Here is a 17,659-nt window from a genome sequence, read left to right on the forward strand (position 1 = left end):
GAGGAGAACTGAGGCTGGAAAGTTAGGTTAGGGCCAGGCTGTAAAGGACGTTAAATGACAAAGGAACTTATATTTTATTCTAGAGGCAATAGAAATTATTAGAATTTGTTGAGTAAGGGAATGATACAGTAGCACTTTGGGACAATCACATTAACAGATATGTGTAGGATTGATTGGCATGGAGAAAGACTTGAAGAAGGGAATTAAAATAAGAGGCTATTATAATAGTCCTTTTGAGAGTAGATGAAAGCCTGAAATAGGGATAGGGTGATTTTAGTGAAGAGAAGGGAATGGATCCAAGAGATGATAAAAATAATTAGTATTTAGATAGTGTTTTATGGTTTGCAAAGAGCTTTACAACTATTATTTCACTCTATCTTCACAACAAACCTGAGAAGTAAGGGTTATTATCCCCATACTTTAGATGAGTCTACTTAAGCAGAGTAATGCTGAATATTTTATCTTCCTTTGCTATTGTGTTTTTGTTATTGCCTTCTTGAATCTTTTGTTTGTTTGTTTGTTTGTTTGTGAGGCAATTGGGGTTAAGTGACTTGCCTAGGGTCACACAGCTAGTAAGTGTAAAGTGTCTGAGGCCGGATTTGAACTCAGGTACTCCTGACTCCAGGGCCAGTGCTCTATCCACTGCGCCACCTAGCTGCCCCTTTCTTGAATCTTTTGATGGAAATCTTTGGAAACTCCCATGCCTGTCTTCTTCATTCTTCTTATAGTCCTAATCATCTTGTCTTCTTATTACATCCTGGGCATCTCCATCTATAAGCATTTGCTATGATTCCCCCACTCAGAGGTTGTTCTTCATTATTTTCCATTGTCTTGCTAGGCCTGCAGGGCCAACTTGACCTTATCCCTAATGCTGGGACTTCAAGTTTCTTTCTACTATGAGTGTACTCCACACTCACTGAAGCTGCCCCCCTAAAGGCTTCTCTTATAGCTTCACTTAAACTCTTGATGGATGTGTGTTAAGAGATTTTGATCCTGAATCAAAATAATGGATGCTCCTAAGGCTTGGGATTTATACCCTTGGAGCAATGTTCTGCAATTTATCTATCCCGTGAGATCTCAGAATCTTTCAACATTACCTCTTGGGCCCTCCAAAAGACTCAGAGAGAAATAGATTCCCTCTCTTCCATAGTCCTTCAAAATTCCCTCACCACCATGCAAAGGGTGCTTGTGCCTATATGGATGAGGAACATTACTTCTATGTCAAACAACCTGGTGCCATTCATGATGATATCATATTCCCAGAGAAGGTCAACCTCTATGATTCCTTGGGGACATCTTTAGTTGGCTCACTGGAGGTATGGTCTCTCTCTTCTCTATTCTCTTTGGCCTCCTCCCTATGCTCATCTTTATAATATCAGTCTATGTTATGATAAAGGGCCTCTTTATGCTTGCTTTGTGTTTTTGTGTTACAATATTCAACAAAATCATGTTCCAGCCCATTTTACCCTCTTGATCTTCAAGTGGTCTTCAAACCACCCTGACCAAAAAGAGGGAATTTAGAAAATGGGTTAAATGATGAGTATACTAATCACTTTGATTTGTTTGAGATCCCTTATTATCCAGGAGAGGCTGAAATAATCTGGGAATCAAAATTAGCCAATCAAGAAGCAGAATGAGTGTTGCTCAATTTTGACATACCAGTAATCCTTTGCAGTGTTCACCGGGTGAACCCAGAACACCTCTGTTGTGTCAACAACCACAGAACAAGCTCAAATTGTTTCATATGGGCCCTAAATAGACAGATCTTGCACAAACATCCTGCTTCTGGATACTCTGAATTCCTCCTATTCTCCTGAATCCCTTTGTTGTAAAACCAAATAAACCACTCTCTAAACCTCCAATCTTGGCAGCAGACAGACTAGAATCTACTGTTCCCCACATGCGTGTGCTGTATCTGCCCAAGGAATGATTCTGGCTTTTACACTTGAACTATTCCCCCATTCCTTCTGCTCAAGCAGATGCTGTACATGGCTGAATATTCTGCCATAATTAATAACACAGAAACCCCAATGGGAGAAAATATCCCAGAAGTGATTTTAACTTCCAGTATCAAATGCTGTGAAGAGATCAAGAAGGGTAAGGATAGAGAAAAGGCTCAAAATTTGGTCATTTAGATAAGATTAGTAACTTTGGAAAGAATAGTTAATATTGAATGATGAGGTCAGAAGACTCATGGCAAGTAGCTGAAAATGGACTTGTAAGGGAAGTCTAGGCAAGGAAAAGGGATAACTTTTTATGGGAGTTTAGCTAATCCAGTCCACTTCAATCCAATCTAATTTAACCATCATTTATTAAGCAACTACTTATGCCAAGGATATAATGGATAAAAAATAAAATAAAATAAAATAGTTGCCCTCAAGGATCTTACAGTATAATGTGGTGCAGGGAATGGAGAGAAGGCATGAAAGGAGTCAGGAAGGTAAAGGGAAAATACAGGCATGGAAACATCTTGCTCAATGCAGTTGAACCTGGCAGAGCAGCATATGTAAAATGGAGAAAACTGTGATTCCAGTTTCTGCCCTCTCTAAAAAAACAAAACAAAACATTGAAAGAGTTTCGTACTACTCCCTTTTGTTCTCCAAAGGGAAGGCAGAGGAAGCTGAGGGAGGTGGTATCAATAGGCTTGAGTTAGCAGCATAAGTAGCCAAACAATGATAGACAGAAGAATAGGCAGACAAAAAGACAGACAGATGGATAGATATGTAATTGATAGATAACAGTAAGATAATAGATAGATAAAAAATAGCATTTTTAAAGTTCTTACTATGTTTCAACCACCGTGCTAAATGAATTATAAAAGAGAAGAGAAATGTAGGTTGATGGCTTGATGAAATGTTAGGGGCAAGTGAATGTTTTTTTAAGGATGGGGTGGGGGTGATCTCTGTGTGCTTTATAGACAAAGGAGAATAAAATAGTAGGTCAGAAGAGATTAAAGATTAGACAAAGAGGATAACCGTTGGGGTAAACTGCAAGATAAAAGTAGTATGAGCTTTAGTCAGAAAGGACAACTCTTCATCTGAAATTGGAAGGACACAATAAGGGATGAAATCAAGAAGGTTGGGTATTGTAGAATAAGAGAGATGGAATTCATGGAGAATGGCTTTCTTTTGCTCTGTGAAGTAGAAAGCATAAAATAAAGTGTAATTTCTTAGGATATGAAAATGTCTGCCCCCAGCTTTAAAAGTTTAGGATTCATGAAAGACAAGCATATGCATTTTTTTTTTTTTAGTTTTTTTAGTGAGGCAATTGGGGTTAAGTGACTTGCCCAGGGTCACACAGCTAGTAAGTGTTAAGTGTCTGAGGCTGGATTTGAACTCAGGTACTCCTGACTCCAGGGCCGGTGCTCTATCCACTGCGCCACCTAGCTGCCCCCAAGCATATGCATTATTGCAGAATAATGGCTGTTTAGGCATTAGATAAGTGGCATAAGATTTTGTGAGGATATAGAATTTTGAGGAGGAAAATCATTTGGTCTTCTATAAAAAAATGAAATCACTGGGTAGTGTGGATAGAAGAGAATAAAAGAAGGGAAATGTGGTAGTATGGTTGATGATTTTAACCCCCAAAAGAAAAAGAAAAATAAAGAAATCTCATTGTAAGGATATCCCAATTAATGTAATCACAGAAGGCCCAAACAGCTTACTGAATCAATCTATCAAAAAAGTTATTTCTGCTGCTGCTACTGCTGTTGTTGAAGTCATTTCTGACTCTTCATTTATAAAATATCAAGTCAGGAGTAAAAAAGTCCAGTACTAAGACATGCTTGTGTTGGATGAGTTTCAACCCCATGAAAAGGAATCATTGGAGATTGGGGGAAGGGAATGGGAGTAGAGATTATTTGCCTGCTCCTCAAGGTGACCATGTAAATTTAAGACATCTATATTGATTCAATCAAGCTAAATTGACCTTTTGTGATTACATTAATCACATTAATCCCAACCTTTACCCAAGAAAGCAAAGACCATCATTGGGTTTTGCAATATATTAAAAAAGACTTGCTCTTCATTTGAAGGGTGACCAGGTCATTGGGATAAGATGGGATTAGATATTTGACAAAGAATATTCTAAAATTGGCTAAACTTGTGTGTTATCATGCAAGGCTGTGGACTCTTCTCAAAAATAACAGGGGGCTAATTCATTTAAAAATCAGTATTCCTTTTACTTGTCAGTTTGCAGACCACTCAAGTAACTAATGTATTTAGAGAGCTTTTATCATGGAGCCAGCTAAACTTCTCCCTTCTTCATGCTAAGTAAATTTCAGTAAATTAAATGACAAAAAAGGCCATCTGCTTTCTATAAATAAATTCTCCCAATATCTGGCAAAGCATAATGCTCAAAATGGAAAGGAATTTCTGTACAATCATTGTCCCAATATAGCATTAAATGAGGCAAAGACACCTAGGCCATCTACAAGGGTGAGAGGCATGTAAGCACTCAAGATGGTAAAGATGTGTTTTTGTTATTGTTATTTTTATTGAACTTAATTTTTAACATGGTCACACATTATTATTCTACCATCAAGGAACATGGTCATCATCCATTTTGCAACCTAACCAAGTTATAGAAGCATACATATAGTGTGGGGGGAGGAGGGGAGGAAGAGAAATAGTATCCAAGAACCATAAAATCTCAGAAATAAAAGAAATTTTAGAAAATAGAATGCAAGAGCTGGAAGGGGCTTAAGAATATAGAAAGTTATACCTAAAACAAACTTAGAGATTTAGTCCATTCAATTCAATTTACAGACCAATATTAGTCAGTTAACCAGAACTATTTAAAAGGATGCTATCTGCCAAGCAGTGCACTAAAATTCTGGGGACACAAAGAAAGATAAAAGTCAGACCCAGGTCTCACAAAGCTTGTAGTCTTACAGGAGACACTTAGGCAAACACCTATGTACAAATAAGATATACAGAAGATAAACTGCATATAGTTAACAGAGGAAATACAACAATATTAAGGGGGGGGGATAGAGAATACTTTTTTGCAGAAGGTGGGTTTAAGTAAGATTTAAAGAAACCTTGAAGTTACACAGCCAAGATCAGAAAGATAATTCTAAGCAAGGAGAAAATCACTGAAAATTCCTAAAAAGTTTGCAGGAGCATCTAATACAAGAAATAGCAAGGAAGTCAGTGTTACTGAATTGCATGGTATGGATGGTGGAGTGGGAAAAGGTGTACAATATTAAAAGATTGGAAAAGTAGCAAAGGACCACATTATGGAGGGCTTTAAAGCCAAATAGAGAAGTTTATATATCATCCTTGAGGCAATAGTGAGCCACTAGAGTTGATCCAAAACAGGGATGATATGTTCATCTTCGTGCTATAGGAGTGTGTGTCCCTTTGACATCTAAGTGGAGGAGAATGTACTGAAATTTGGAAAAATTTGCAGCAGAAAGACCAAGAAACTGGCTATTGCAGTAGTTCAGGAATGAAGTGATGATGACTGGTACCAGGGTGGTGGTAATGGCAAAAGAGAAAAGGGTGGATAATTCAAAATGTGATAACTAATTTTTGTTTGTTTGTTTGTTTGTTTTGCAGGGCAATGAGGGTTAAGTGACTAGCCCAGAGTTACACAACTAGTAAGTGTCAAGTGTCTGAAGCCAGATTTGAACTCAGGTCATCCTGAATCCAGGGCTGGTGCTTTATCCATTGTGCCACCTAGTTTCACCCAAAACATGATAACTAATTTATTTATCATATTTAGGCAAATAGATGGGCCAGAGTGAAAGTAGTATATCATTGACCTTAAAGTCTGTCATATTGATTTCCATAGAAGGTTGAACAAAATCTTCATAAATAATTTTTGGAATTGTATGATTCTTCCTATTTTAAGTTATAGAAACTGAAAAAGCTACTTCTTTCTCGGCTTTTATATCTTCATTCCTAAAATGAATACCTTGTGCTAGAAGATATCTGAAGTCTCTTATAGCTTTTAAAATTACTATATATAAAATTTAAAAATATATTATTTACAAAATAATAACGAGTATCAATAAAAAATCCCCAAAATATGTCATTTATAAAATCCAAACAACATAACCCATAGGAATGGTTGCAGTGAAAATTATTCATTACAATTTTCATTTAAAAAACACTGAAATAGAATATGAAATTCATAGAATTTGAATTATTTCAAAAATGATTCTGAAAGTCATTCTAAATTAAGGAAAATGTCAGATACCAAACAAGAAATTCAATCATTAAAAACAGATTACTTAGTGCTAACTTTTTTCTGCTCTTCCCTTTAAAATATCCTGACTCTAGAACTTTACAACATCATGCTCAGAACAGAATAAGATTGGAATGAGACCTGTAATTCCATTATCAAAGGTGTGCTCCCTGGTGAGAAGCTCCCTCTCTGTACAAATGCAGATTGACACTTTTGCTGTAACTTAAGGTCTTAGAGTTGCCGCTTTGTGTCTACCAACAGCTTTTAAGACCATACCTTCCACAGAGCAGGCACTTCATAAATATTTATTGACTGATTGACTTGTTAAACTTCGACCTGCCCATTATCAGAGAGATAATCAGAATGTCCCAGAAGTCATAGTGCAGTTTTAAATTTTGATACCTCAGAAATATTAAATGCTACAAACTCTCTCACACACACATCATGGTTTTGAAGATTTTTTTTTAAATTTCCTTGAAATTTATTTAGATTTATGGATTTTGAATGATAAAATGTTGATTTTACAAAGACATAGCACTGTGTCATTATGCATGAAATGTGTGATATTTTCTGTGTGATACTTTTCCATACTGGTAGACTAGCAGAGTGTTTTGGGTGAGAGTTGGTGGTCCTTAGGTATTCTTCAATAAAGAACTACACTCTTGTACATAGTCCAATTAGAATTAAAGTAGTCTTAGGGCAGCTAGGTGGCACAGTGGATAGAGCACAGGAGGAACTGAGTTCAAATTTGAACTCAGACACTTGACACTTACTAGCTGTGTGACCCTGGGCAAGTCACTTAACCTCAATTGCCTCACCAAAAAAAAAAAAAAAGAATTAAAGTAGTCTTTTATTTGGCACTAAGAAAAGTGACCAGAGGAAAGTCAGATACCTAGCCTCTCCTGGGGGAAAAGGAAGAATTCAAAAGCACTTCCTCCTAAGACAGAGGGCAGGCAACACTTTTATAGAGGGGGAGTGGGGGTGAGATTCAACATTGGATAGTGAAATATTTGGTTTACATTTCCTGAACTCTGGGGTGGAAAGTTACCACCTTTGGGGCAGGAACAACAATCTATCCTCTGGGCTTATCTCTGTCTTTTTTCTCTAGCCAGGTAGTAGCACCTGTGGTGCTTCCTCCTGTCCTGTTATCTGGTAGGTTAATCATTTTTCACTGGAGGACCTTCCCAGACCCTGCTGCATCTTGGATTTTGTTTCTTAAAAATCCCTTCTGATTGACTTTATGCCCATGTCACAGATGAGGTCCTTCTCTTACTTAGTCACCTGATCAATTTCTATTAGACATGATTTTTGGTGGGGTCATGCCAAAAATGTTTTGTATGCCTCAACACTTTGTTTAAATCTAGTATTACAAAAGCAATCCTTAGGAAGACTCAGTGAACATCAGCTGATCAAAGTCTATTTTTTTAAGTTGAAAAAATGACTAGAACAATGTATACCACAAGATGGTAGTTATGTTAATTTTAAAAAGAAATATTTAAATATTTTAAAATGTAAATAATAAACTTTCTTTCCTCCCTTCCTTCCTCCATTCTTCCTTCCTCCCTCCCTCCTTCTTTCCTCCATCCTTCCTTCTTTTCTTCCTGACTTCCTTTCTTTTTTGGTAAGCATGTAGCCTTTACACTTCTAAAGATATTAAAACTTAATCAAACCAGCATTAAGATTTTTGGGACATTCTGTATAAACTATTCTATATTTGTCACACCCCTAAATTTAGATCTCTTTGAAAGGCAATTTATAATCAAATGCATGCATATGTGCATAAGAAATTGTAAAAGACAAAACCTGAGTAGATCTCTTTAAGCTTTTGTACAAGCAAAATTTATGGGGAAAGTTGAGCCTTTATTTGTACCATTATGGATAATCCCTACTGATACCAGCAAATAGCATGTCACACAGAATCACAGATGCAGAAAATATCAGAGCCTCAGATGTCCCCCTAATGACTCTAGGATAAAATACAAACTCCTCTGTTTAGAATTTAAAGCCATTCACAATCTGGGTCCTATTTACCTTTGTAGAAGAAATTTGCATGTACTCTATGTTGTTGTCAAAATAATCCGCTTTCTTTTCCTCATAGAAAAAAATTCCATCTTCCATATCTGGGAAGCAGTTTGGAACTATGCTCTCCCTCCCCCTGACCCCACCATATTACTAAATTATGGAGACCAATAATGTTATTAGGCCTGTAGCCCAAAGAAATCAAAAGAAGAAGAAAATGTCATATATGTACATATATAAACATATATATGTATAATACACATATGCATTAGATACAGATAACGTATACACAAGTGTGGAGCAGCTAGGTTTTCTAGTGGATGGAGTACCATGCCTGGAATTAGGAAGACTCATATTCCTAGACAAATCTAGCTATGTGAACCTGGGAAACTCATTTAACCATATTTGCCTCAGTTTCCTCCTCTGTAAAATTAGTTGGAGAAGGAAATGGCAAATTACTCTGATATCTTTGCCAAGAAAACCACAAATGGGGCCATGAAGAGTTGGAGATGACTGAAAATGAATGAACAAAATACAAAAGTGTGCAAGCATTATTTTATGTTATATTACGTATATAATTGCATATATATATATCCATATATATATATATATGTTATACAATGAATTGTACATTATGATTCATTGGCACTTTTCTTAATGCTTGGGATCTATATATCCTGGAAAATTCAATAAACTCTTCAGGGTTCTCACCCTGGCATATCTGTTTTCAAGACCCACCCTCTTTGCCCATTACCAAGTTCCTCCTGGAGTCTCCAGATAGCATTGCCTGCCTTCATTCTCCTCCTAGCTCTGTTTGTGGAATTGAAATCCATGTCTTCATGTCTCCCTCCTTCCCTTCCTTCCTTCCTTCCTCCCTTCCTTCCTTCCTTCCTTCCTCCCTTCCTCCCTTCCTTCCTTCCTTCCTTCCTTCCTTCCTTCCTTCCTCCCTTCCTCCCTTCCTTCCTTCCTTCCTTCCTTCCTTCCTTCCTTCCTTCCTTCCTTCCTTCCTTCCTTCCTTCCTTCCTCCCTTCCTTCCTCCCTCCCTCCCTCCCTTCCTTCCTTCCTTCCTTCCTTGCTTCCTTCCTTCCTTCCTTCCTTGCTTCCTTCCTTCCTTTCTTCCTTCCTTCCTTCCTTCCCAATAAACAGAGTTGACTAATTAAGACCAGACAAAAACTGACCTAGTTTCCTCCACAGGCCAATGAATTGCCTGGGGCTGACCAGCCATTGTCACTTCCAGCCTCTGATTATTTTGTAAATCTTCCAAACTCTCCTCTCCAGAGATTCTCAAGCTTTCTTTATGTGCAGCCTACTCATTCTCTTTGCTTAGTACCCTATATTCCAATTTCTTAAACTGAATGGGGGGGGTCACAAAAAATTTTGCAGTATATATCTGATTTGTATACATATTTTACATACCTATATACCCAGGATTGCATAAAAAATGTTTGTTTGAAAAGGGGTTGCAAGTGGAAAACTTTTAAGAAGTCCTGCCCTACATAAATCTTGCTCCCAGCACCCTCCTTGGGTATCTTAGCTCTTGCTGTGTGGGACCTTGAGCTGCAACTCACCTGCCCTAATTAAAGATCTAAATTTCGTTGTTATTGGCTGTTTTATTTAAAATTTAGATTGAGCCTTCCTTCCTTCCTTCCTTCCTTCCTTCCTTCCTTCCTTCCTTCCTTCCTTCCTTCCTTCCTTCCTTCCTTCCTTCCTTCCTTCCTTCCTTCTGTTAATAAGAATCTATGGATCACCTGGATTTGATGGTGCTGCCTTATTATAAAAAGGATTTGATGAAATCCTAGATTAATAGGAGTAAAATGTCCTTTGACTGAACTTCAAACTGAACTCAGATATCAAGCAGATAAGTCCCTATCTGCTGGCTTCTTTCCCTAGGGTGATGGAAGAGGCTAAAAGGGGTTAACAGAAAAAACCTAAGACCTGAGCTCTAATTCAGATCTAAGCTCCGAGATGGACTATAACTTACAGGCCCCAGCTCCCAAAGGGATTAATGGATAACTTAAAGACGTGTGCCTTCTTTAATACAAGTTAGGGCCTAGGCTCTTGTTACCCACATTAATCACCACCATAACATGAACATAAAAAGGCAGGTCATAGAGACCTTAACTATAACTATGATACATAGACAGGGTATAGAAATTCTAACTGATAAATGAAAATATTTTGAAACTAGAAAAGGTGACATGAAGAAAAGACCAAATTTGTCCCCCAATTCACCTTATGACATGTAAACCCCAAAAACTCACCTCCATGGGAAAAAGGTACCAACCTGGGGGTTGGCTCAAGCCCCTAGGAACTCCAAATTATGATATGCCCTCCCCTTTACCTCCCTAAAGTGGAGATTATTATAATGAGACCAATAATCAATTTATCCATACTAAAAATATAATTGTCTTTCCTTTCCCTAATCGAGAGATACCTTTCCACTTTTCTGGTTCTCTCCCTGTGTTCACTCACAGTATTTCAATAAAACTTGGGAAACTGAGTCACTGAGTCTTGTAATTCTTTTGGGACTACTCAAGATCAATTTGACCCTAAATCCATCCCACATCAAGGCTACTAAGTCTCAAATCTTGTAAAAATATCTCTTCCTTGCCAAATCCTTTTTTAAATGGTTCAATTAAGTTGAACTATCAGACTGATTGGCATTTCCTACATTCTTGTTATAACTGAAATTGTTAAACTGATTTTCATTCTGTCCATTCTTATCATAGTATTTGCTTTTAAGTTGCTTTGCATCATGCTAATGAAACTGATAACACCCTTTAACTAGTGAGCAAAGAAACCTTATATAACATCAAAAAGAGGGAGTCTTTGAGTTGCTTCTTTGCTTGTTCTTGGGACAAATAAACTAGTTCTATGATTTTCCTGTCTGTCTCTGATTGGGTTTTTCCTGTAAAAGACATTATGGAAATAATTTCTCTAATCTGTTTTTTTTTTTTTTTTCCTGTAGGAGACTGGTATAAAAACAAAAATTGACCCTTCTTTCCTTCTTTCCTCCCTCCCTCCTTCCTCCTTTCCTATTGTTGCTAACAATCTGTAATGTTTGCTATTATGCAAAATATAAATTGTCGCACTGAAAAGTTAATAATCTTTTTGAAAGCCTTTACTAGCTGGCTCCAGCACACCAGCTTCCAAACCAAAATAAACCTCTCTAACCAGGAATTTTTTATGTATTTGGTGTTTCCCCATATTCAAATAAAAAGACAGAAAGGACAGAAGTTACCTTCTGTGCATGCATGTGCATGAGTGCTGTGTGTGTGTGTGTGTGTGTGTGTGTGTGTCCCTAGTACTTACCACAGAGCTTCAAATATATTAACCATTTAATTAAAGATTGTTATTGTTGATTTCTTCATTTAATCATTATATTGGAAAAAATTTGAAAGATAGTGCAGAGGCCAAAAAGTCAGATAAGCTGAATAGAAGAGAGTGTGTTCTTAATGTTCTTAACTTATCATTCAAAAACCCATTTTGTCTTTCTTTGTGACATCATGAACAAAACCCCTCAGGCCTAAAAACTCTAATCTTTAAACAAGAAAGACTGATTGACAATTTACTGGATTTACTCAGCCCATGCTGGCATTGCTTTGATTTTGTTGTTGCTATTGCTATTGTTTTTTTAATTTGTTTTGTTTTTAATATTGGGGCTCTCATTTTTTGAGATAGATTGACTGGGAAGTAGAGGGATAAGGGAAAATCTTTTTTTCTTTTTTTTCTTTTTTTTAATGACAGTGATTATCCTTGGCTTTAGCCTCAGTCCTCCATCCTCTATCCTCCTTTCCACCAACCTGGCTTTTCTTATCAGTCATATTGGTAGGTTTGACAATCTCTATCATGCCATCAGTGAATGAAAATTTACCACCCCAGCTATGAGTGAATGAATTAAATTTATTCTCTTCCCTTAGTCACCACTAGCTGAGTCAGTCTCCTACACCTGTAGCATTTCTCCTTCAGAAAATCTAGAGAAACATAAAATACACAAAGTAGCATAACTGTTTTCCTATTTTCCAGTTCAAAAAATCCACCCACAGTTACACTCTTCATTAAAAGGTCCTCTAAATGATTCTTGTATGAGTGCATTTGTAAATGAATATACTAAATACTGTTAAGAGCCAAAATTCTAGCTAGTCTGTCTAAAATATCTAATGAGTGGTCACCAATAAATTATAAGCTTTAGCAAGAGTTAGGCTTTTAAGCATTTATTAAGGAGAATAAGAATTTGGTAAAGAGAGAGAGAAAGGCCTAGATTCCTATCTATTAAAGGGAGAATGCAGGAGCAGCTAGGTGGCACAGTGGATAGAGCACTGGCCCTGGATTCAGGAGGACCTGAGTTCAAATCCAGCCTCAGACTCTTAACACTTACTAGCTGTGTGACCCTGGGCAAGTCACTTAACCCCAATTACCTCATTAAAAAAAAAAGGAGAGCACATTTCTAGCTCCCTTCTCTTCTGGAGTCCTCAGGAAGAGAGCCTTCAGTCAGAGCGCCAGGCTCCTCCCTTCTTCCTCCCACAAGCAAATATCACTTCCTGATGCCAAAGAAAAGACTCCTGGTCTTGCCCTTAAAGACCTTTACTTCATGGTGAAGCTTTTCTATAGTAAGTCTCCAGGAGGTGGCATCATTCCAATCATTACAGTTCCCCCTTTGTTTCCTCAAGAAACGGTACGTTTCCTTGATGAAACAGTTAAAAATAACAGAATATAATAACCTATGCTAAGTAACGATATGATAATAACAATATAGAAAAGGAAGAGTGGAAAGTTTTGTCTAGAGGGGCAATTTTTTGTCCTCATGAACCGACGCTTTGCCATTGGTCTTGCAAAGGGAGGGCCTCTGCAGAGAGTACATGTTACAGATGTTGTATATTACAACAGAAAGAGAAAAGAGAAAAAAGAAAACAACAACAAAACAAAACTGTTCATTTAAAGTCTTTGAAAGCCTTTTCTCAGATGTCCTCTAGGTGAAGTCGTGGAATGGAAGTCTTTTCAGGGGTTGATGTGTGGATGCTGGTAATCAGCCAGGAAAATTTCCTACAAAATTGAGCTTAACACATCTTTAAAGTAGCTTTGTCAATAATCAAATCAAACAATGAAAGTTCTCAAAAACATGTCTAAGTGAATTTAGAATCTTAGTTGTTACACATGAAACATATAATAAAACAAAAATGTAAACATTCTTTAAAATTAATATTACTATAGTCCCCCCTTATGGAGGGTAATTGAGAAGACAATTGCTGTGATATTAATTTTTTAAAATAATTTTTATCTTTGTTTCATCACTTTTTGCATCATCTGCCTAATTATCCTCATGCCATTATGGGAAATTAAAAAATCTAATATAATTGGTAACAGATGTCAAGGCCAAATTCAACACTGTTATTTATCATGACACCTGAGATAATTATGGGGGTTACCATAAAAGAACAGAGAAATGATGGGATATGAGCATTCCCACACTTGAGCAATATGTACTGCCCATACAGTATGCCAGGCTTAAAATAGGTGGATAGAATATATGTCCATGCCACCAAACATATTGGAGGAAACTGAGTCAGACTTAATCAGATGCATGGGATTGAGATGTCCATGGCATCAGGCATATAGGAGGGGGCATAGAAGCCAGGGGTAGAATGAGATGGGTGGGATCAAAACTTCCAGCCATCTGTACAGTATTGTGGGGAAAAATAAAATAAAATATTAAACCAAGAGAATCCAACCTCAACATTTGTCAAAAGCCATTCCCTCGGCCATACCTTGACTTCATGCATGTCTCCCCTCATGTGACAGTTCAGTGTCTACTCTTGCATGTATTCCTCTTGTGATTGGATGGCATCTTGGCCAACTGGCATCTGATAACTCAGAATAAAGGCAATTAATATCTTAAATGATAAATTCCCATAATCGAAATCTCATATGGATTTAAAAATTGAGGATAATAAATGATTGCAAAAAAATGTGAATACATCTTGACTCAGAACACAATATATAATTATGCAACAATTTCAAATACCTTTTTTTTACTAAGTATACAATTACTTTTGTGAAAAATCAGAACATATTTAAATATAAGTTAAAGCACAACACAATCTCAAAGAAAACTTTTTTTTGAAAAAAGAAAACTTTTACAAATGTTCCCCTCTTTTTTTAATATGCTTATCAAAAATAATACTTCTAGAATCAATTTACACTTGCCATGGCAACCAATTTGCCAACGAAATGCTTTAAAGTGTTTGATCAAATAATCAGTTGAGAGAAGAAAAATAGCAAAAACAAACAATTCAGAATATGGGATCACAATACTCCTAGAATTAACATTGTATTATGAAATCAAAACCATCTTGCAATGTTTCAAAATTAGATAGGTGAATGAATAGAAGAAAATACACATGGAACAATAAAAGACAATGAAATTCAAACTGAGGAAATCTAAATGAATATGAACTTAATATTAATAAGAGTATTATAAAACATAAAGTTGATCACATGACTATAAAAGCTTTTACAAATATTCTCTTTGTTTTAAAAACTAAGTATAAAACACAATCTCAAAAGCATGAAAATCTCTATGAAAATAAACCCATACCATTAATTTCAAAATGTCGAGGTAATAGCATAGAAATCCTATGTAACCTCTGAACTGATACTATTATTCTGAGTGAATTCAGAACACTTTTGATTCTGATATCTAAAATCCCCAATACTCATATCAATACCTTGCTGCTTCTACATTTCTGTAAAATATGTACCCTTCCATGGCAAAAAAAAGCAGAGTCTTGAACTATGATGAAGATTGTCAATTTTATTCAGCTTAAGTTTGTCTTCTTTAACCCCTCTATATTGTCTGTTGGTCCTTTCATAATACAAATGCTTTATAAGGTTACTAAATAAAGAATAAAGCAGATTAGCAAAATTATGAACAAAATGAGCATATCTGGAATTTAAAGGGCTTTCTAAGGTTGAGTTAGAAGCACAGCCATGCCAGGGAAGGGCTGAGCCTGAAGCTGCAAATGCAGGTAGAGAAAGCTGCACTTGTGCATTAGACCTCTGGACTTCCCAGGCAGGGGAATCAAGGGGCTTGGCCTTGGTAGGTGTAGAAGGTGGGGTCTGGAGAGGAGGGGAGGGACCAAGGCAATTTGAATCAGACTTGATTTTGAACTCAGACCCTACCCCCACTGCTAAGGGATTAAAAGCATCTAGAGGTTGGGTCTTTGCCCCCAGGCATGCAAAATTAGAAAATCTCTCAGCATTAGAATTTGAAAAAAAATACAGGTGTTAGAGGCTTCTCTGAAAAAGCATGGCTGGGAGAGGGGGAGATATTTCCTTGTGTAAGCACCTTGCTGGCTCTTCTAACAAAAATAAAAATAAAAATAGAAAATCCACAAAAACAAAGCATTAACATGAGCTTATCTCCCATTTGTCTGGTTAAACAGACGAAAATCAAAAATAGGATAATTAGGGAGTTTAAAAGGTCCATTTGAAAAAATTTAAAGGTAAAACACCCGGCAATTCAGCAGTACTTCGGATTTAAAGGGAGAGAGTAGGGGAAATTTCTCACCCAACCAGAAGATCAGAAGAGTGAGGTTCAGCTTTCCTCTTCGTGGTCAGCCATCTGATAAAGCTAAAATTCTAGCTAGTCTGTCTAAAATATCTAACGAGTGGACAGCAATAAATTATAAGCTTTAGCAAGAGTTAAGTTTTTAAGCATTTATTAAGGAGAATAAGAATTTGGTAAAGAGAGAGAGAAAGGCCTAGTTTCCTATCTATTAAAGTGAGAGTGCATTTCTAGCTCCCTTCTCCGCTAGAGTCCTCAGGAAGAGAGCCCTCAGTCAGAGCACCAGGCTCCCCCCTTCTTCCTCCCATAAGCAAACATCACTTCCTGACACCAAAGAAAAGACTCCTGGTCTTGCCCTCAAAGACCTTCACTTCATGGCAAAGCTTTTCTATAGTAAGTCTCCAGTAGGTGGTGTCATTCCAATTATTACAATACCTTTACTTACTTGAGCTCCCTAATTATCCAGGTAACCTGAGAAGAGCTATATGAGGACTAGCTTTATTGACAAAGGAGCATAATTGCTTGACAATCCTTTGGGTGAAAGAGAGTGAAAGAGTGGGTGAAAGAGAGGAAACCAAGCTTGACATGCAGAAAATTAGTAACTGAAGCCAATTAAGTTCATACTAACTTTGAAGCAGACCCTGTTTTGTGGTTTTTAGACTTTCAAGAGACATCCCTATCTTCAAAGGATTACCTGATTGTAGGTTATGAGACTATAAATATATCCTGTTTATGGTCTTTTTGCAGACAACCTTATCTTCAGCAACTCCCCTAAGTTTGGATATGAGAATCTCAGAATTATCCTGTTTTGGGAGAGGTCTCCTTATCAAGATATCTCCTATTCAAGACTTGAACTTAGAACTGCTTATCACCAAGGATGCCTTTCAGATTTGTGTATCAAAAGCCCCTGGAATTCTTAACTCCCCTTCCCCTTGGTAATGGGACTTATTGACTCATTACTTTCTAAGCCCTACCCTTCTCTCCAAAATTCTTTACCTGTCTTTTTGTCTAAAATTTATATAAACCCACAGCAGCTGAATATTACCATGTGCATGTTAATTTTTTATTTTCTTCCTTGCTTAATAAAACCTTTCTTTAATCTCACAGGCATTGTCTTTCTCTGGTTTCCTTCCTTTTTAGGAAAGAGGAGATTTAAACCTCAAGAACTGGCCTTTTGCAGATCTCTGGTATCTAAATTCCCTTAAGAGACTGCCTCAGTTTGCATTATCTTCTTTAAGGGCTCTAGGACAGAGCTTCTTAATTTTTTCCCCCCACTTACAACCCCTTTTCATCTGAGAAATGTTTATGTGACCCTGGGTATATAGCTATATAAAATAATTATACTTCACCTTTTACTGTTACCATTTTTTTTTTGCAACACCCATCACATTCAGTGTCTTGACCCCAAATGGGGTTTAAGAAGCTTCACTCCAGGACAATATTATTCTTCCCAGGAGCTCCATCTATTTCTAATGCTGAATTATCCTCAGGGTCTTTCTTTTAGGCAAGGATGTGGGGTAGGAATCACATTACTCCTACTTTTTTTAAGTGGTCCACAGAACACATTGAGAGATGAGTACTAATTTTTCTGATTGATGAAACTAATCTTTTTTTCATTTATATCAAACCCAAGTTTAGATAGCCAGAAGATGACCTTATTTATACAAGTTCTGACCATGATAGGGAAACAACACAGCAAAGAGTGGAAAAGCCTGTCTTTTTCTTTTCTTTTTCCTTCCCCTTAATCCAATTGCTGGCCTCCCTAGGAGACAATAAACAGCAGTGCTAATTAGTCACAGCTACAAAGAAGAAGAGGATACCTATCTGTAAGGCACAATAGTTAAGCCAGCCATTCTTCCAACATGGGTTCTGCAGTGCCATCAT

The sequence above is a fragment of the Dromiciops gliroides genome, chromosome 2, assembly GCF_019393635.1.
Source record: "Dromiciops gliroides isolate mDroGli1 chromosome 2, mDroGli1.pri, whole genome shotgun sequence".
Lineage (NCBI taxonomy): Eukaryota > Metazoa > Chordata > Mammalia > Microbiotheria > Microbiotheriidae > Dromiciops > Dromiciops gliroides.